Below are 20,561 nucleotides of genomic sequence, written 5' to 3'. Positions count from 1 at the left end.
TGCTTTATTTGCCAATTCTTCCTTTAATTGAAAGTAAAGCTTTGCCTGCATCAGCCTCGAGTTCCCCTTATACAAAACTGTTAGTAGTCAGATGACCTAGTTTGCCTACCCTCGCCATATAGGTCTGTGTCTCTGAGTATAAGTCCATTCATAGTTTACAAACATCTTCTAACTAACTTGGCTCCTAAAAAGGAAATTCACCCATCAGACCAATTTAGCTGCTGAATAATATTGGACAATTTAACACATAACTGCACATGCAGATAGAATGACCAGGGTCTGCATTTATCTTTAACAATTATCAAAAATACAACAGAAAGCCAAAATGGCCAGCTGGATGAAATAGCTCAGTTGGGAGAGTGTTAGATTGAAAATCTAAAAGTCCCTTGTTCAATGCTGGGTTTCGGAAAAGTCTGAGAGGTTTCTTGCTTCTCACAAAATATTTCTTGGTATCAGCTCAAGTTTTTCTTTCTTTATTTATCAAAATATTTGATCAACTGATCGACAACATGATCAATTCAACATAGAATTGTCTTTCTGTCCTCCTTCTAAATTTGCTTCCACCTCTCTTGCATTCAGCTTCGACTACAAATGTTTCCTATTTCATGCTTTTTTGTAAAGTAAACTCTTGTCTGCATCAGCTTCCACTTCTCCTTGAACACAGATTTCAGTATTCAGATGACATAGCTTACCTACTCAGGCCAAATACCTCTGTGTAATATGGTGCTAGTCCATTCAGAGTAAAAAACAAAAGCTACCTAACCTGGATCCAAAAAATGCTATTTACCTATTGCACCCGTTAACTGATGAATGATACAGGACATCTTAAAACATAGCTCTAGCATGAGGTTGAGCATCTATTTTCTTGGGAAGTTTAAAAGAAAGGATGAAGACCCAAACTACCAGCAGGCCGAAATAGCTCAGTTGGGAGAGTGTTAGACTGAAGATCTAAAGGTCCCTGGTTCAATCCCGGGTTTTGGCACAATTTCAACTTCTGCTTTTCATGTCACAAAAGCTGTTTGGAGTTAAATCAACGCTCTTCTTTATCAAAACCTTTTATCAATCTGATCAACAACACAATCAATTCAACATATTATTTACTTTCTGTCTTCCTTTCAAACTTGCTTCCACCTCTCTTGTATTCAACTATGCCTCATTTATTTGCAACTTCTTGCTTTATTTTAAAGTAAAGCTTTGCCTGCATCAACCTTTCAATTCCCCTTATACAAAACTGTCAGTAGTCAGATGACATAGCTTGTACACCCTGGCCATATAGGTCTGTGTTTCAGAGTATAAGTCAATTCAGAGTTTAGGAAAAAAAAATTCTACCTACCTTGTCCCCTAAAAATGATATTCACTCATCAGACCAAGTTACCTGCTGAATGATACTGGACACTTTAACACATAACTATAAACGAAAATAGAATGACCAGGTTCTGTATGTATCGTCTACAATTATTAATAATACATCAGGAGGCCACAGGGACTTGTTGGCTGAAATATCTCAGTTGGGAGATCGTTAGACTGAAGAGCTTAAGGTACCTGATTCAATCCTGACTTTCAGCACAGTGCGAGGGGATCCTACATTCTTGCAAAATATTTCTTGAAATCAGCTCTAGTTTTTTTTTTTATTTCTCAAAATATTTTATCAACTGATCAACAACATGATAACTTCAACAAAAAGTTGTCTTTCTGTCCTCCTTCTAAACTTGCTTCCACCTCTCTTGCCATCAACTTTGATGACAAATTTATCCCATTTTATACTTTTTTCAAAGTAAACTCTTGTCTGCATCAGCTTTCACTTCTCCTTGAACAAAGTTGTCAGTATTGAGATGACATAGCTTACCTACTCAGGCGACATACGTCTGTGTAATACAGTGCTGGTCCACTTAGAGTTTTAAAAGAAAAACGACCTAACATTTATCCCAAAAACGCTACTCACCCTTTCACCAGTTAGCTGCTGAACAATGCAGGACACATTAAAACACAGCTCTAACCTCAGATTGAAAATCCAGGTTCTGCATCTCTGTTCTGGGATTGTTCAAAAAAAGAGGCTGAATACTATAGCTGCTGGCAGGCCGAAATAGCTCAGTTGGGAGAGCGTTAGACTGAAGATCTAAAGGTCCCTGGTTCGATCCCGGGTTTCGGCACATTTTGAACTTCTGCTTTGCATGCCACAAAGACTATTTTGAGTCAACTCATATTGACTTTGTTTATAATGATCAAAACCTTTTATCAAGATAATCGACAATACAATTAATTCAACATATTATTTACTTTCTGTCTTTCTTTCAAACTTGCTTCCACCTCTCTTGTATTCAACTTTGCCTCCTTTATTTCCCAATTCTTCCTTTAATTGAAAGTAAAGCTTTGCCTGCATCAGCCTCCAGTTCCCCTTATACAAAACTGTTAGTAGTAAGATGACCTAGCTTGCCGACCCTCGCCATATAGGTCTGTGTTTCTGAGTATAAGTCCATTCATAGTTTACAAACATCATCTAACTAACTTGGCTCCTAAAAAGGAAATTCACCCATCAGACCAATTTAGCTACTGAATAATACTGGACAATTTAACACATAACTGCACATGCAGATAGAGTGACCAGGTTCTGCATTTTTCTTTAACAATTATAAAAAATACAACAGAAAGCCAAAATTGCCAGCTGGATGAAATAGCTCAGTTGGTAGAGCAGTAGACTGAAGATCTAAAGGTCCCTGGTTCAATCCCGGGTTTAGGCACATTTTGAACTTCTGCTTTGCATGCCACAAATGCTATTTGGAGTCAACTCATATTGACGTTGTTTATAATGATCAAAACCATTTATCAAGCTGATCGATAAGACAACCATTTCAACATATTTTTTACATTCTGTCTTTCTGTCAAACTTGCTTCCACCTCTCTTGTATTCAACTTTACCTGCTTTATTTGCCAATTCTTCCTTTAATTGAAAGTAAAGCTTTGCCTGCATCAGCCTCGAGTTCCCCTTATACAAAACTGTTAGTAGTCAGATGACCTAGTTTGCCTACCCTCGCCATATAGGTCTGTGTGTCTGAGTATAAGTCCATTCATAGTTTACAAACATCTTCTAACTAACTTGGCTCCTAAAAAGGAAATTCACCCATCAGACCAATTTAGCTGCTGAATAATATTGGACAATTTAACACATAACTGCACATGCAGATAGAATGACCAGGGTCTGCATTTATCTTTAACAATTATCAAAAATACAACAGAAAGCCAAAATGGCCAGCTGGATGAAATAGCTCAGTTGGGAGAGTGTTAGATTGAAAATCTAAAAGTCCCTTGTTCAATGCTGGGTTTCGGAAAAGTCTGAGAGGTTTCTTGCTTCTCACAAAATATTTCTTGGTATCAGCTCAAGTTTTTCTTTCTTTATTTATCAAAATATTTGATCAACTGATCGACAACATGATCAATTCAACATAGAATTGTCTTTCTGTCCTCCTTCTAAATTTGCTTCCACCTCTCTTGCATTCAGCTTCGACTACAAATGTTTCCTATTTCATGCTTTTTTGTAAAGTAAACTCTTGTCTGCATCAGCTTCCACTTCTCCTTGAACACAGATTTCAGTATTCAGATGACATAGCTTACCTACTCAGGCCAAATACCTCTGTGTAATATGGTGCTAGTCCATTCAGAGTAAAAAACAAAAGCTACCTAACCTGGATCCGAAAAATGCTATTTACCTATTGCACCCGTTAACTGGTGAATGATACAGGACATCTTAAAACATAGCTCTAGCATGAGGTTGAGCATCTATTTTCTTGTGAAGTTTAAAAAAAAAGGATGAAGCCCCAAACTACCAGCAGGCCGAAATAGATCAGTTGGGAGAGCGTTAGACTGAAGATCTAAAGGTCCCTGGTTCAATCCCGGGTTTCGGCACAATTTCAACTTCTGCTTTTCATGTCACAAAAGCTGTTTGGAGTTAAATCAACGCTCTTCTTTATCAAAACCTTTTATCAATCTGATCAACAACACAATCAATTCAACATATTATTTACTTTCTGTCTTCCTTTCAAACTTGCTTCCACCTCTCTTGTATTCAACTATGCCTCATTTATTTGCAACTTCTTGCTTTATTTTAAAGTAAAGCTTTGCCTGCATCAGCCTCCAGTTCCCCTTATACAAAACTGTCAGTAGTCAGATGACATAGCTTGTACACCCTGGCCATATAGGTCTGTGTTTCAGAGTATAAGTCAATTCAGAGTTTAGAAAAAAAAATTCTACCTACCTTGTCCCCTAAAAAGGATATTCACTCATCAGACCAAGTTACCTGCTGAATGATACTGGACACTTTAACACATAACTATAAACGAAAATAGAATGACCAGGTTCTGTATGTATCGTCTACAATTATTAATAATACATCAGGAGGCCACAGGGACTTGTTGGCTGAAATATCTCAGTTGGGAGATCGTTAGACTGAAGAGCTTAAGGTACCTGATTCAATCCTGACTTTCAGCACAGTGCGAGGGGATCCTACATTCTTGCAAAATATTTCTTGAAATCAGCTCTAGTTTTTTTTTTTTATTTCTCAAAATATTTTATCAACTGATCAACAACATGATAACTTCAACAAAAATTTGTCTTTCTGTCCTCCTTCTAAACTTGCTTCCACCTCTCTTGCCATCAACTTTGATGACGAATTTATCCCATTTTATACTTTTTTCAAAGTAAACTCTTGTCTGCATCAGCTTTCACTTCTCCTTGAACAAAGTTGTCAGTATTGAGATGACATAGCTTACCTACTCAGGCGACATACGTCTGTGTAATACAGTGCTGGTCCACTTAGAGTTTTAAAAGAAAAACGACCTAACATTTATCCCAAAAACGCTACTCACCCTTTCACCAGTTAGCTGCTGAACAATGCAGGACACATTAAAACACAGCTCTAACCTCAGATTGAAAATCCAGGTTCTGCATCTCTGTTCTGGGATTGTTCAAAAAAAGAGGCTGAATACTATAGCTGCTGGCAGGCCGAAATAGCTCAGTTGGGAGAGCGTTAGACTGAAGATCTAAAGGTCCCTGGTTCGATCCCGGGTTTCGGCACATTTTGAACTTCTGCTTTGCATGCCACAAAGACTATTTTGAATCAACTCATATTGACTTTGTTTATAATGATCAAAACCTTTTATCAAGATAATCGACAATACAATTAATTCAACATATTATTTACTTTCTGTCTTTCTTTCAAACTTGCTTCCACCTCTCTTGTATTCAACTTTGCCTCCTTTATTTCCCAATTCTTCCTTTAATTGAAAGTAAAGCTTTGCCTGCATCAGCCTCCAGTTCCCCTTATACAAAACTGTTAGTAGTCAGATGACCTAGCTTGCCGACCCTCGCCATATAGGTCTGTGTTTCTGAGTATAAGTCCATTCATAGTTTACAAACATCATCTAACTAACTTGGCTCCTAAAAAGGAAATTCACCCATCAGACCAATTTAGCTACTGAATAATACTGGACAATTTAACACATAACTGCACATGCAGATAGAGTGACCAGGTTCTGCATTTTTCTTTAACAATTATAAAAAATACAACAGAAAGCCAAAATTGCCAGCTGGATGAAATAGCTCAGTTGGGAGAGCAGTAGACTGAAGATCTAAAGGTCCCTGGTTCAATCCCGGGTTTAGGCACATTTTGAACTTCTGCTTTGCATGCCACAAATGCTATTTGGAGTCAACTCATATTGACGTTGTTTATAATGATCAAAACCTTTTATCAAGCTGATCGATAAGACAACCATTTCAACATATTTTTTACATTCTGTCTTTCTGTCAAACTTGCTTCCACCTCTCTTGTATTCAACTTTACCTGCTTTATTTGCCAATTCTTCCTTTAATTGAAAGTAAAGCTTTGCCTGCATCAGCCTCGAGTTCCCCTTATACAAAACTGTTAGTAGTCAGATGACCTAGTTTGCCTACCCTCGCCATATAGGTCTGTGTGTCTGAGTATAAGTCCATTCATAGTTTACAAACATCTTCTAACTAACTTGGCTCCTAAAAAGGAAATTCACCCATCAGACCAATTTAGCTGCTGAATAATATTGGACAATTTAACACATAACTGCACATGCAGATAGAATGACCAGGGTCTGCATTTATCTTTAACAATTATCAAAAATACAACAGAAAGCCAAAATGGCCAGCTGGATGAAATAGCTCAGTTGGGAGAGTGTTAGATTGAAAATCTAAAAGTCCCTTGTTCAATGCTGGGTTTCGGAAAAGTCTGAGAGGTTTCTTGCTTCTCACAAAATATTTCTTGGTATCAGCTCAAGTTTTTCTTTCTTTATTTATCAAAATATTTGATCAACTGATCGACAACATGATCAATTCAACATAGAATTGTCTTTCTGTCCTCCTTCTAAATTTGCTTCCACCTCTCTTGCATTCAGCTTCGACTACAAATGTTTCCTATTTCATGCTTTTTTGTAAAGTAAACTCTTGTCTGCATCAGCTTCCACTTCTCCTTGAACACCGATTTCAGTATTCAGATGACATAGCTTACCTACTCAGGCCAAATACCTCTGTGTAATATGGTGCTAGTCCATTCAGAGTAAAAAACAAAAGCTACCTAACCTGGATCCGAAAAATGCTATTTACCTATTGCACCCGTTAAGTGATGAATGATACAGGACATCTTAAAACATAGCTCTAGCATGAGGTTGAGCATCTATTTTCTTGGGAAGTTTAAAAGAAAGGATGAAGACCCAAACTACCAGCAGGCCGAAATAGCTCAGTTGGGAGAGCGTTAGACTGAAGATCTAAAGGTCCCTGGTTCAATCCCGGGTTTCGGCACAATTTCAACTTCTGCTTTTCATGTCACAAAAGCTGTTTGGAGTTAAATCAACGCTCTTCTTTATCAAAACCTTTTATCAATCTGATCAACAACACAATCAATTCAACATATTATTTACTTTCCGTCTTCCTTTCAAACTTGCTTCCACCTCTCTTGTATTCAACTATGCCTCATTTATTTGCAACTTCTTGCTTTATTTTAAAGTAAAGCTTTGCCTGCATCAGCCTCCAATTCCCCTTATACAAAACTGTCAGTAGTCAGATGACATAGCTTGTACACCCTGGCCATATAGGTCTGTGTTTCAGAGTATAAGTCAATTCAGAGTTTAGAAAAAAAAATTCTACCTACCTTGTCCCCTAAAAAGGATATTCACTCATCAGACCAAGTTACCTGCTGAATGATACTGGACACTTTAACACATAACTATAAACGAAAATAGAATGACCAGGTTCTGTATGTATCGTCTACAATTATTAATAATACATCAGGAGGCCACAGGGACTTGTTGGCTGAAATATCTCAGTTGGGAGATCGTTAGACTGAAGAGCTTAAGGTACCTGATTCAATCCTGACTTTCAGCACAGTGCGAGGGGATCCTACATTCTTGCAAAATATTTCTTGAAATCAGCTCTAGTTTTTTTTTCTTTATTTCTCAAAATATTTTATCAACTGATCAACAACATGATAACTTCAACAAAAAGTTGTCTTTCTGTCCTCCTTCTAAACTTGCTTCCACCTCTCTTGCCATCAACTTTGATGACGAATTTATCCCATTTTATACTTTTTTCAAAGTAAACTCTTGTCTGCATCAGCTTTCACTTCTCCTTGAACAAAGTTGTCAGTATTGAGATGACATAGCTTACCTACTCAGGCGACATACGTCTGTGTAATACAGTGCTGGTCCACTCAGAGTTTTAAAAGAAAAACGACCTAACATTTATCCCAAAAACGCTACTCACCCATTTCACCAGTTAGCTGCTGAACAATGCAGGACACATTAAAACACAGCTCTAACCTCAGATTGAAAATCCAGGTTCTGCATCTCTGTTCTGGGATTGTTCAAAAAAAGAGGCTGAATACTATAGCTGCTGGCAGGCCGAAATAGCTCAGTTGGGAGAGTGTTAGACTGAAGATCTAAAGGTCCCTGGTTCGATCCCGGGTTTCGGCACATTTTGAACTTCTGCTTTGCATGCCACAAAGACTATTTTGAGTCAACTCATATTGACTTTGTTTATAATGATCAAAACATTTTATCAAGATAATCGACAATACAATTAATTCAACATATTATTTACTTTCTGTCTTTCTTTCAAACTTGCTTCCACCTCTCTTGTATTCAACTTTGCCTCCTTTATTTCCCAATTCTTCCTTTAATTGAAAGTAAAGCTTTGCCTGCATCAGCCTCCAGTTCCCCTTATACAAAACTGTTAGTAGTCAGATGACCTAGCTTGCCGACCCTCGCCATATAGGTCTGTGTTTCTGAGTATAAGTCCATTCATAGTTTACAAACATCATCTAACTAACTTGGCTCCTAAAAAGGAAATTCACCCATCAGACCAATTTAGCTACTGAATAATACTGGACAATTTAACACATAACTGCACATGCAGATAGAGTGACCAGGTTCTGCATTTATCTTTAACAATTATAAAAAATACAACAGAAAGCCAAAATTGCCAGCTGGATGAAATAGCTCAGTTGGGAGAGCAGTAGACTGAAGATCTAAAGGTCCCTGGTTCAATCCCGGGTTTAGGCACATTTTGAACTTATGCTTTGCATGCCACAAATGCTATTTGGAGTCAACTCATATTGACGTTGTTTATAATGATCAAAACCTTTTATCAAGCTGATCGAAAAGACAACCATTTCAACATATTTTTTACATTCTGTCTTTCTGTCAAACTTGCTTCCACCTCTCTTGTATTCAAATTTACCTGCTTTATTTGCCAATTCTTCCTTTAATTGAAAGTAAAGCTTTGCCTGCATCAGCCTCGAGTTCCCCTTATACAAAACTGTTAGTAGTCAGATGACCTAGTTTGCCTACCCTCGCCACATAGGTCTGTGTGTCTGAGTATAAGTCCATTCATAGTTTACAAACATCTTCTAACTAACTTGGCTCCTAAAAAGGAAATTCACCCATCAGACCAATTTAGCTGCTGAATAACATTGGACAATTTAACACATAACTGCACATGCAGATAGAATGACCAGGGTCTGCATTTATCTTTAACAATTATCAAAAATACAACAGAAAGCCAAAATGGCCAGCTGGATGAAATAGCTCAGTTGGGAGAGTGTTAGATTGAAAATCTAAAAGTCCCTTGTTCAATGCTGGGTTTCGGAAAAGTCTGAGAGGTTTCTTGCTTCTCACAAAATATTTCTTGGTATCAGCTCAAGTTTTTCTTTCTTTATTTATCAAAATATTTGATCAACTGATCGACAACATGATCAATTCAACATAGAATTGTCTTTCTGTCCTCCTTCTAAATTTGCTTCCACCTCTCTTGCATTCAGCTTCGACTACAAATGTTTCCTATTTCATGCTTTTTTGTAAAGTAAACTCTTGTCTGCATCAGCTTCCACCTCTCCTTGAACACAGATTTCAGTATTCAGATGACATAGCTTACCTACTCAGGCCAAATACCTCTGTGTAATATGGTGCTAGTCCATTCAGAGTAAAAAACAAAAGCTACCTAACCTGGATCCGAAAAATGCTATTTACCTATTGCACCCGTTAACTGGTGAATGATACAGGACATCTTAAAACATAGCTCTAGCATGAGGTTGAGCATCTATTTTCTTGGGAAGTTTAAAAGAAAGGATGAAGACCTAAACTACCAGCAGGCCGAATTAGCTCAGTTGGGAGAGCGTTAGACTGAAGATCTAAAGGTCCCTGGTTCAATCCCGGGTTTCGGCACAATTTCAACTTCTGCTTTTCATGTCACAAAAGCTGTTTGGAGTTAAATCAACGCTCTTCTTTATCAAAACCTTTTATCAATCTGATCAACAACACAATCAATTCTACATATTATTTACTTTCTGTCTTCCTTTCAAACTTGCTTCCACCTCTCTTGTATTCAACTATGCCTCATTTATTTGCAACTTCTTGCTTTATTTTAAAGTAAAGCTTTGCCTGCATCAGCCTCCAGTTCCCCTTATACAAAACTGTCAGTAGTCAGATGACATAGCTTGTACACCCTGGCCATATAGGTCTGTGTTTCAGAGTATAAGTCAATTCAGAGTTTAGAAAAAAAAATTCTACCTACCTTGTCCCCTAAAAAGGATATTCACTCATCAGACCAAGTTACCTGCTGAATGATACTGGACACTTTAACACATAACTATAAACGAAAATAGAATGACCAGGTTCTGTATGTATCGTCTACAATTATTAATAATACATCAGGAGGCCACAGGGACTTGTTGGCTGAAATATCTCAGTTGGGAGATCGTTAGACTGAAGAGCTTAAGGTACCTGATTCAATCCTGACTTTCAGCACAGTGCGAGGGGATCCTACATTCTTGCAAAATATTTCTTGAAATCAGCTCTAGTTTTTTTTTTTATTTCTCAAAATATTTTATCAACTGATCAACAACATGATAACTTCAACAAAAAGTTGTCTTTCTGTCCTCCTTCTAAACTTGCTTCCACCTCTCTTGCCATCAACTTTGATGACGAATTTATCCCATTTTATACTTTTTTCAAAGTAAACTCTTGTCTGCATCAGCTTTCACTTCTCCTTGAACAAAGTTGTCAGTATTGAGATGACATAGCTTACCTACTCAGGCGACATACGTCTGTGTAATACAGTGCTGGTCCACTTAGAGTTTTAAAAGAAAAACGACCTAACATTTATCCCAAAAACGCTACTCACCCTTTCACCAGTTAGCTGCTGAACAATGCAGGACACATTAAAACACAGCTCTAACCTCAGATTGAAAATCCAGGTTCTGCATCTCTGTTCTGGGATTGTTCAAAAAAAGAGGCTGAATACTATAGCTGCTGGCAGGCCGAAATAGCTCAGTTGGGAGAGCGTTAGACTGAAGATCTAAAGGTCCCTGGTTCGATCCCGGGTTTCGGCACATTTTGAACTTCTGCTTTGCATGCCACAAAGACTATTTTGAGTCAACTCATATTGACTTTGTTTATAATGATCAAAACCTTTTATCAAGATAATCGACAATACAATTAATTCAACATATTATTTACTTTCTGTCTTTCTTTCAAACTTGCTTCCACCTCTCTTGTATTCAACTTTGCCTCCTTTATTTCCCAATTCTTCCTTTAATTGAAAGTAAAGCTTTGCCTGCATCAGCCTCCAGTTCCCCTTATACAAAACTGTTAGTAGTCAGATGACCTAGCTTGCCGACCCTCGCCATATAGGTCTGTGTTTCTGAGTATAAGTCCATTCATAGTTTACAAACATCATCTAACTAACTTGGCTCCTAAAAAGGAAATTCACCCATCAGACCAATTTAGCTACTGAATAATACTGGACAATTTAACACATAACTGCACATGCAGATAGAGTGACCAGGTTCTGCATTTTTCTTTAACAATTATAAAAAATACAACAGAAAGCCAAAATTGCCAGCTGGATGAAATAGCTCAGTTGGGAGAGCAGTAGACTGAAGATCTAAAGGTCCCTGGTTCAATCCCGGGTTTTGGCACATTTTGATCTTCTGCTTTGCATGCCACAAATGCTATTTGGAGTCAACTCATATTGACGTTGTTTATAATGATCAAAACCTTTTATCAAGCTGATCGATAAGACAACCATTTCAACATATTTTTTACATTCTGTCTTTCTGTCAAACTTGCTTCCACCTCTCTTGTATTCAACTTTACCTGCTTTATTTGCCAATTCTTCCTTTAATTGAAAGTAAAGCTTTGCCTGCATCAGCCTCGAGTTCCCCTTATACAAAACTGTTAGTAGTCAGATGACCTAGTTTGCCTACCCTCGCCATATAGGTCTGTGTGTCTGAGTATAAGTCCATTCATAGTTTACAAACATCTTCTAACTAACTTGGCTCCTAAAAAGGAAATTCACCCATCAGACCAATTTAGCTGCTGAATAATATTGGACAATTTAACACATAACTGCACATGCAGATAGAATGACCAGGGTCTGCATTTATCTTTAACAATTATCAAAAATACAACAGAAAGCCAAAATGGCCAGCTGGATGAAATAGCTCAGTTGGGAGAGTGTTAGATTGAAAATCTAAAAGTCCCTTGTTCAATGCTGGGTTTCGGAAAAGTCTGAGAGGTTTCTTGCTTCTCACAAAATATTTCTTGGTATCAGCTCAAGTTTTTCTTTCTTTATTTATCAAAATATTTGATCAACTGATCGACAACATGATCAATTCAACATAGAATTGTCTTTCTGTCCTCCTTCTAAATTTGCTTCCACCTCTCTTGCATTCAGCTTCGACTACAAATGTTTCCTATTTCATGCTTTTTTGTAAAGTAAACTCTTGTCTGCATCAGCTTCCACTTCTCCTTGAACACAGATTTCAGTATTCAGATGACATAGCTTACCTACTCAGGCCAAATACCTCTGTGTAATATGGTGCTAGTCCATTCAGAGTAAAAAACAAAAGCTACCTAACCTGGATCCGAAAAATGCTATTTACCTATTGCACCCGTTAAGTGATGAATGATACAGGACATCTTAAAACATAGCTCTAGCATGAGGTTGAGCATCTATTTTCTTGGGAAGTTTAAAAGAAAGGATGAAGACCCAAACTACCAGCAGGCCGAAATAGCTCAGTTGGGAGAGCGTTAGACTGAAGATCTAAAGGTCCCTGGTTCAATCCCGGGTTTCGGCACAATTTCAACTTCTGCTTTTCATGTCACAAAAGCTGTTTGGAGTTAAATCAACGCTCTTCTTTATCAAAACCTTTTATCAATCTGATCAACAACACAATCAATTCAACATATTATTTACTTTCCGTCTTCCTTTCAAACTTGCTTCCACCTCTCTTGTATTCAACTATGCCTCATTTATTTGCAACTTCTTGCTTTATTTTAAAGTAAAGCTTTGCCTGCATCAGCCTCCAATTCCCCTTATACAAAACTGTCAGTAGTCAGATGACATAGCTTGTACACCCTGGCCATATAGGTCTGTGTTTCAGAGTATAAGTCAATTCAGAGTTTAGAAAAAAAAATTCTACCTACCTTGTCCCCTAAAAAGGATATTCACTCATCAGACCAAGTTACCTGCTGAATGATACTGGACACTTTAACACATAACTATAAACGAAAATAGAATGACCAGGTTCTGTATGTATCGTCTACAATTATTAATAATACATCAGGAGGCCACAGGGACTTGTTGGCTGAAATATCTCAGTTGGGAGATCGTTAGACTGAAGAGCTTAAGGTACCTGATTCAATCCTGACTTTCAGCACAGTGCGAGGGGATCCTACATTCTTGCAAAATATTTCTTGAAATCAGCTCTAGTTTTTTTTTCTTTATTTCTCAAAATATTTTATCAACTGATCAACAACATGATAACTTCAACAAAAAGTTGTCTTTCTGTCCTCCTTCTAAACTTGCTTCCACCTCTCTTGCCATCAACTTTGATGACGAATTTATCCCATTTTATACTTTTTTCAAAGTAAACTCTTGTCTGCATCAGCTTTCACTTCTCCTTGAACAAAGTTGTCAGTATTGAGATGACATAGCTTACCTACTCAGGCGACATACGTCTGTGTAATACAGTGCTGGTCCACTCAGAGTTTTAAAAGAAAAACGACCTAACATTTATCCCAAAAACGCTACTCACCCATTTCACCAGTTAGCTGCTGAACAATGCAGGACACATTAAAACACAGCTCTAACCTCAGATTGAAAATCCAGGTTCTGCATCTCTGTTCTGGGATTGTTCAAAAAAAGAGGCTGAATACTATAGCTGCTGGCAGGCCGAAATAGCTCAGTTGGGAGAGTGTTAGACTGAAGATCTAAAGGTCCCTGGTTCGATCCCGGGTTTCGGCACATTTTGAACTTCTGCTTTGCATGCCACAAAGACTATTTTGAGTCAACTCATATTGACTTTGTTTATAATGATCAAAACCTTTTATCAAGATAATCGACAATACAATTAATTCAACATATTATTTACTTTCTGTCTTTCTTTCAAACTTGCTTCCACCTCTCTTGTATTCAACTTTGCCTCCTTTATTTCCCAATTCTTCCTTTAATTGAAAGTAAAGCTTTGCCTGCATCAGCCTCCAGTTCCCCTTATACAAAACTGTTAGTAGTCAGATGACCTAGCTTGCCGACCCTCGCCATATAGGTCTGTGTTTCTGAGTATAAGTCCATTCATAGTTTACAAACATCATCTAACTAACTTGGCTCCTAAAAAGGAAATTCACCCATCAGACCAATTTAGCTACTGAATAATACTGGACAATTTAACACATAACTGCACATGCAGATAGAGTGACCAGGTTCTGCATTTATCTTTAACAATTATAAAAAATACAACAGAAAGCCAAAATTGCCAGCTGGATGAAATAGCTCAGTTGGGAGAGCAGTAGACTGAAGATCTAAAGGTCCCTGGTTCAATCCCGGGTTTAGGCACATTTTGAACTTATGCTTTGCATGCCACAAATGCTATTTGGAGTCAACTCATATTGACGTTGTTTATAATGATCAAAACCTTTTATCAAGCTGATCGAAAAGACAACCATTTCAACATATTTTTTACATTCTGTCTTTCTGTCAAACTTGCTTCCACCTCTCTTGTATTCAAATTTACCTGCTTTATTTGCCAATTCTTCCTTTAATTGAAAGTAAAGCTTTGCCTGCATCAGCCTCGAGTTCCCCTTATACAAAACTGTTAGTAGTCAGATGACCTAGTTTGCCTACCCTCGCCACATAGGTCTGTGTGTCTGAGTATAAGTCCATTCATAGTTTACAAACATCTTCTAACTAACTTGGCTCCTAAAAAGGAAATTCACCCATCAGACCAATTTAGCTGCTGAATAACATTGGACAATTTAACACATAACTGCACATGCAGATAGAATGACCAGGGTCTGCATTTATCTTTAACAATTATCAAAAATACAACAGAAAGCCAAAATGGCCAGCTGGATGAAATAGCTGAGTTGGGAGAGTGTTAGATTGAAAATCTAAAAGTCCCTTGTTCAATGCTGGGTTTCGGAAAAGTCTGAGAGGTTTCTTGCTTCTCACAAAATATTTCTTGGTATCAGCTCAAGTTTTTCTTTCTTTATTTATCAAAATATTTGATCAACTGATCGACAACATGATCAATTCAACATAGAATTGTCTTTCTGTCCTCCTTCTAAATTTGCTTCCACCTCTCTTGCATTCAGCTTCGACTACAAATGTTTCCTATTTCATGCTTTTTTGTAAAGTAAACTCTTGTCTGCATCAGCTTCCACTTCTCCTTGAACACAGATTTCAGTATTCAGATGACATAGCTTACCTACTCAGGCCAAATACCTCTGTGTAATATGGTGCTAGTCCATTCAGAGTAAAAAAAAAAGCTACCTAACCTGGATCCGAAAAATGCTATTTACCTATTGCACCCGTTAACTGATGAATGATACAGGACATCTTAAAACATAGCTCTAGCATGAGGTTGAGCATCTATTTTCTTGGGAAGTTTAAAAGAAAGGATGAAGACCCAAACTACCAGCAGGCCGAAATAGCTCAGTTGGGAGAGCGTTAGACTGAAGATCTAAAGGTCCCTGGTTCTATCCCGGGTTTCGGCACAATTTCAACTTCTGCTTTTCATGTCACAAAAGCTGTTTGTGTTGTTGATCAGATTGATAAAAGGTTTTGATAAAGAAGAGCGTTGATTTAACTCCAATCAATTCAACATATTATTTACTTTCTGTCTTCCTTTCAAACTTGCTTCCACCTCTCTTGTATTCAACTATGCCTCATTTATTTGCAACTTCTTGCTTTATTTTAAAGTAAAGCTTTGCCTGCATCAGCCTCCAATTCCCCTTATACAAAACTGTCAGTAGTCAGATGACATAGCTTGTACACCCTGGCCATATAGGTCTGTGTTTCAGAGTATAAGTCAATTCAGAGTTTAGAAAAAAAAATTCTACCTACATTGTCCCCTAAAAAGGATATTCACTCATCAGACCAAGTTACCTGCTGAATGATACTGGACACTTTAACACATAACTATAAACGAAAATAGAATGACCAGGTTCTGTATGTATCGTCTACAATTATTAATAATACATCAGGAGGCCACAGGGACTTGTTGGCTGAAATATCTCAGTTGGGAGATCGTTAGACTGAAGAGCTTAAGGTACCTGATTCAATCCTGACTTTCAGCACAGTGCGAGGGGATCCTACATTGTTGCAAAATATTTCTTGAAATCAGCTCTAGTTTTTTTTTCTTTATTTCTCAAAATATTTTATCAACTGATCAACAACATGATAACTTCAACAAAAAGTTGTCTTTCTGTCCTCCTTCTAAACTTGCTTCCACCTCTCTTGCCATCAGCTTTGATGACGAATTTATCCCATTTTATACTTTTTTCAAAGTAAACTCTTGTCTGCATCAGCTTTCACTTCTCCTTGAACAAAGTTGTCAGTATTGAGATGACATAGCTTACCTACTCAGGCGACATACGTCTGTGTAATACAGTGCTGGTCCACTTAGAGTTTTAAAAGAAAAACGACCTAACATTTATCCCAAAAACGCTACTCGCCCATTTCACCAGTTAGCTGCTGAACAATGCAGGACACATTAAAACACAGCTCTAACCTCAGATTGAAAATCCAGGTTCTGCATCTCTGTTCTGGGATTGTTCAAAAAAAGAGGCTGAATACTATAGCTGCTGGCAGGCCGAAATAGCTCAGTTGGGAGAGCGTTAGACTAAATATCTAAAGGTCCCTGGTTCGATCCCGGGTTTCGGCACGTTTTGAACTTCTGCTTTGCATGCCACAAAGACTATTTTGAGTCAACTCATATTGACTTTGTTTATAATGATCAAAACATTTTATCAAGATAATCGACAATACAATTAATTCAACATATTATTTACTTTCTGTCTTTCTTTCAAACTTGCTTCCACCTCTCTTGTATTCAACTTTGCCTCCTTTATTTCCCAATTCTTCCTTTAATTGAAAGTAAAGCTTTGCCTGCATCAGCCTCCAGTTCCCCTTATACAAAACTGTTAGTAGTCAGATGACCTAGCTTGCCGACCCTCGCCATATAGGTCTGTGTTTCTGAGTATAAGTCCATTCATAGTTTACAAACATCATCTAACTAACTTGGCTCCTAAAAAGGAAATTCACCCATCAGAACAATTTAGCTACTGAATAATACTGGACAATTTAACACATAACTGCACATGCAGATAGAGTGACCAGGTTCTGCATTTTTCTTTAACAATTATAAAAAATACAACAGAAAGCCAAAATTGCCAGCTGGATGAAATAGCTCAGTTGGGAGAGCAGTAGACTGAAGATCTAAAGGTCCCTGGTTCAATCCCGGGTTTAGGCACATTTTGAACTTCTGCTTTGCATGCCACAAATGCTATTTGGAGTCAACCCATATTGACGTTGTTTATAATGATCAAAACCTTTTATCAAGCTGATCGATAAGACAACCATTTCAACATATTTTTTACATTCTGTCTTTCTGTCAAACTTGCTTCCACCTCTCTTGTATTCAACTTTACCTGCTTTATTTGCCAATTCTTCCTTTAATTGAAAGTAAAGCTTTGCCTACATCAGCCTCGAGTTCCCCTTATACAAAACTGTTAGTAGTCAGATGACCTAGTTTGCCTACCCTCGCCATATAGGTCTGTGTGTCTGAGTATAAGTCCATTCATAGTTTACAAACATCTTCTAACTAACTTGGCTCCTAAAAAGGAAATTCACCCATCAGACCAATTTAGCTGCTGAATAATATTGGACAATTTAACACATAACTGCACATGCAGATAGAATGACCAGGGTCTGCATTTATCTTTAACAATTATCAAAAATACAACAGAAAGCCAAAATGGCCAGCTGGATGAAATAGCTGAGTTGGGAGAGTGTTAGATTGAAAATCTAAAAGTCCCTTGTTCAATGCTGGGTTTCGGAAAAGTCTGAGAGGTTTCTTGCTTCTCACAAAATATTTCTTGGTATCAGCTCAAGTTTTTCTTTCTTTATTTATCAAAATATTTGATCAACTGATCGACAACAGGATCAATTCAACATAGAATTGTCTTTCTGTCCTCCTTCTAAATTTGCTTCCACCTCTCTTGCATTCAGCTTCGACTACAAATGTTTCCTATTTCATGCTTTTTTGTAAAGTAAACTCTTGTCTGCATCAGCTTCCACTTCTCCTTGAACACAGATTTCAGTATTCAGATGACATAGCTTACCTACTCAGGCCAAATACCTCTGTGTAATATGGTGCTAGTCCATTCAGAGTAAAAAAAAAAGCTACCTAACCTGGATCCGAAAAATGCTATTTACCTATTGCACCTGTTAACTGATGAATGATACAGGACATCTTAAAACATAGCTCTAGCATGAGGATGAGCATCTATTTTCTTGTGAAGTTTAAAAGAAAGGATGAAGACCCAAACTACCAGCAGGCTGAAATAGCTCAGTTGGGAGAGCGTTAGACTGAAGATCTAAAGGTCCCTGGTTCAATCCCGGGTTTCGGCACAATTTCAACTTCTGCTTTTCATGTCACAAAAGCTGTTTGTGTTGTTGATCAGATTGATAAAAGGTTTTGATAAAGAAGAGCGTTGATTTAACTCCAATCAATTCAACATATTATTTACTTTCTGTCTTCCTTTCAAACTTGCTTCCACCTCTCTTGTATTCAACTATGCCTCATTTATTTGCAACTTCTTGCTTTATTTTAAAGTAAAGCTTTGCCTGCATCAGCCTCCAATTCCCCTTATACAAAACTGTCAGTAGTCAGATGACATAGCTTGTACACCCTGGCCATATAGGTCTGTGTTTCAGAGTATAAGTCAATTCAGAATTTAGAAAAAAAAATTCTACCTACATTGTCCCCTAAAAAGGATATTCACTCATCAGACCAAGTTACCTGCTGAATGATACTGGACACTTTAACACATAACTATAAACGAAAATAGAATGACCAGGTTCTGTATGTATCGTCTACAATTATTAATAATACATCAGGAGGCCACAGGGACTTGTTGGCTGAAATATCTCAGTTGGGAGATCGTTAGACTGAAGAGCTTAAGGTACCTGATTCAATCCTGACTTTCAGCACAGTGCGAGGGGATCCTACATTCTTGCAAAATATTTCTTGAAATCAGCTCTAGTTTTTTTTTCTTTATTTCTCAAAATATTTTATCAACTGATCAACAACATGATAACTTCAACAAAAAGTTGTCTTTCTGTCCTCCTTCTAAACTTGCTTCCACCTCTCTTGCCATCAGCTTTGATGACGAATTTATCCCATTTTATACTTTTTTCAAAGTAAACTCTTGTCTGCATCAGCTTTCACTTCTCCTTGAACAAAGTTGTCAGTATTGAGATGACATAGCTTACCTACTCAGGCGACATACGTCTGTGTAATACAGTGCTGGTCCACTTAGAGTTTTAAAAGAAAAACGACCTAACATTTATCCCAAAAACGCTACTCACCCATTTCACCAGTTAGCTGCTGAACAATGCAGGACACATTAAAACACAGCTCTAACCTCAGATTGAAAATCCAGGTTCTGCATCTCTGTTCTGGGATTGTTCAAAAAAAGAGGCTGAATACTATAGCTGCTGGCAGGCCGAAATAGCTCAGTTGGGAGAGCGTTAGACTAAAGATCTAAAGGTCCCTGGTTCGATCCCGGGTTTCGGCACGTTTTGAACTTCTGCTTTGCATGCCACAAAGACTATTTTGAGTCAACTCATATTGACTTTGTTTATAATGATCAAAACATTTTATCAAGATAATCGACAATACAATTAATTCAACATATTATTTACTTTCTGTCTTTCTTTCAAACTTGCTTCCACCTCTCTTGTATTCAACTTTGCCTCCTTTATTTCCCAATTCTTCCTTTAATTGAAAGTAAAGCTTTGCCTGCATCAGCCTCCAGTTCCCCTTATACAAAACTGTTAGTAGTCAGATGACCTAGCTTGCCGACCCTCGCCATATAGGTCTGTGTTTCTGAGTATAAGTCCATTCATAGTTTACAAACATCATCTAACTAACTTGGCTCCTAAAAAGGAAATTCACCCATCAGACCAATTTAGCTACTGAATAATACTGGACAATTTAACACATAACTGCACATGCAGATAGAGTGACCAGGTTCTGCATTTTTCTTTAACAATTATAAAAAATACAACAGAAAGCCAAAATTGCCAGCTGGATGAAATAGCTCAGTTGGGAGAGCAGTAGACTGAAGATCTAAAGGTCCCTGGTTCAATCCCGGGTTTAGGCACATTTTGAACTTCTGCTTTGCATGCCACAAATGCTATTTGGAGTCAACTCATATTGACGTTGTTTATAATGATCAAAACCTTTTATCAAGCTGATCGAAAAGACAACCATTTCAACATATTTTTTACATTCTGTCTTTCTGTCAAACTTGCTTCCACCTCTCTTGTATTCAACTTTACCTGCTTTATTTGCCAATTCTTCCTTTAATTGAAAGTAAAGCTTTGCCTGCATCAGCCTCGAGTTCCCCTTATACAAAACTGTTAGTAGTCAGATGACCTAGTTTGCCTACCCTCGCCATATAGGTCTGTGTGTCTGAGTATAA

At 37.6% G+C, this 20,561-nt stretch overlaps 9 non-coding genes across 9 annotated transcripts; all 9 read left to right on the top strand.

Annotated features, from left to right (window-relative positions):
- The first annotated feature begins 2,077 nt into the window (after nucleotides 1–2,077).
- Nucleotides 2,078–2,150, top strand: TRNAF-GAA (transfer RNA phenylalanine (anticodon GAA)). The gene has a single exon. It is a non-coding gene; the product is annotated as a tRNA-Phe (tRNA).
- A 2,844-nt stretch (nucleotides 2,151–4,994) lies between these two features.
- On the top strand, nucleotides 4,995–5,067 carry TRNAF-GAA (transfer RNA phenylalanine (anticodon GAA)). The gene has a single exon. It is a non-coding gene; the product is annotated as a tRNA-Phe (tRNA).
- Nucleotides 5,068–6,743: 1,676 nt separating this feature from the next.
- TRNAF-GAA (transfer RNA phenylalanine (anticodon GAA)) lies at nucleotides 6,744–6,816 on the top strand. Its single transcript has one exon. It is a non-coding gene; the product is annotated as a tRNA-Phe (tRNA).
- Nucleotides 6,817–7,912: 1,096 nt separating this feature from the next.
- Nucleotides 7,913–7,985, top strand: TRNAF-GAA (transfer RNA phenylalanine (anticodon GAA)). Its single transcript has one exon. It is a non-coding gene; the product is annotated as a tRNA-Phe (tRNA).
- A 2,842-nt stretch (nucleotides 7,986–10,827) lies between these two features.
- TRNAF-GAA (transfer RNA phenylalanine (anticodon GAA)) lies at nucleotides 10,828–10,900 on the top strand. The gene has a single exon. It is a non-coding gene; the product is annotated as a tRNA-Phe (tRNA).
- Nucleotides 10,901–12,576: 1,676 nt separating this feature from the next.
- Nucleotides 12,577–12,649, top strand: TRNAF-GAA (transfer RNA phenylalanine (anticodon GAA)). The gene has a single exon. It is a non-coding gene; the product is annotated as a tRNA-Phe (tRNA).
- A 1,096-nt stretch (nucleotides 12,650–13,745) lies between these two features.
- On the top strand, nucleotides 13,746–13,818 carry TRNAF-GAA (transfer RNA phenylalanine (anticodon GAA)). The gene has a single exon. It is a non-coding gene; the product is annotated as a tRNA-Phe (tRNA).
- Nucleotides 13,819–16,662: 2,844 nt separating this feature from the next.
- Nucleotides 16,663–16,735, top strand: TRNAF-AAA (transfer RNA phenylalanine (anticodon AAA)). Its single transcript has one exon. It is a non-coding gene; the product is annotated as a tRNA-Phe (tRNA).
- A 2,844-nt stretch (nucleotides 16,736–19,579) lies between these two features.
- TRNAF-AAA (transfer RNA phenylalanine (anticodon AAA)) lies at nucleotides 19,580–19,652 on the top strand. Its single transcript has one exon. It is a non-coding gene; the product is annotated as a tRNA-Phe (tRNA).
- Nucleotides 19,653–20,561: the final 909 nt, after the last annotated feature.

The sequence above is a fragment of the Triturus cristatus genome, chromosome 8 (assembly GCF_964204655.1).
Source record: "Triturus cristatus chromosome 8, aTriCri1.1, whole genome shotgun sequence".
Classification (NCBI taxonomy): Eukaryota; Metazoa; Chordata; class Amphibia; order Caudata; family Salamandridae; genus Triturus; species Triturus cristatus.
This window is presented reverse-complemented; position numbering and strand designations above follow the sequence as displayed.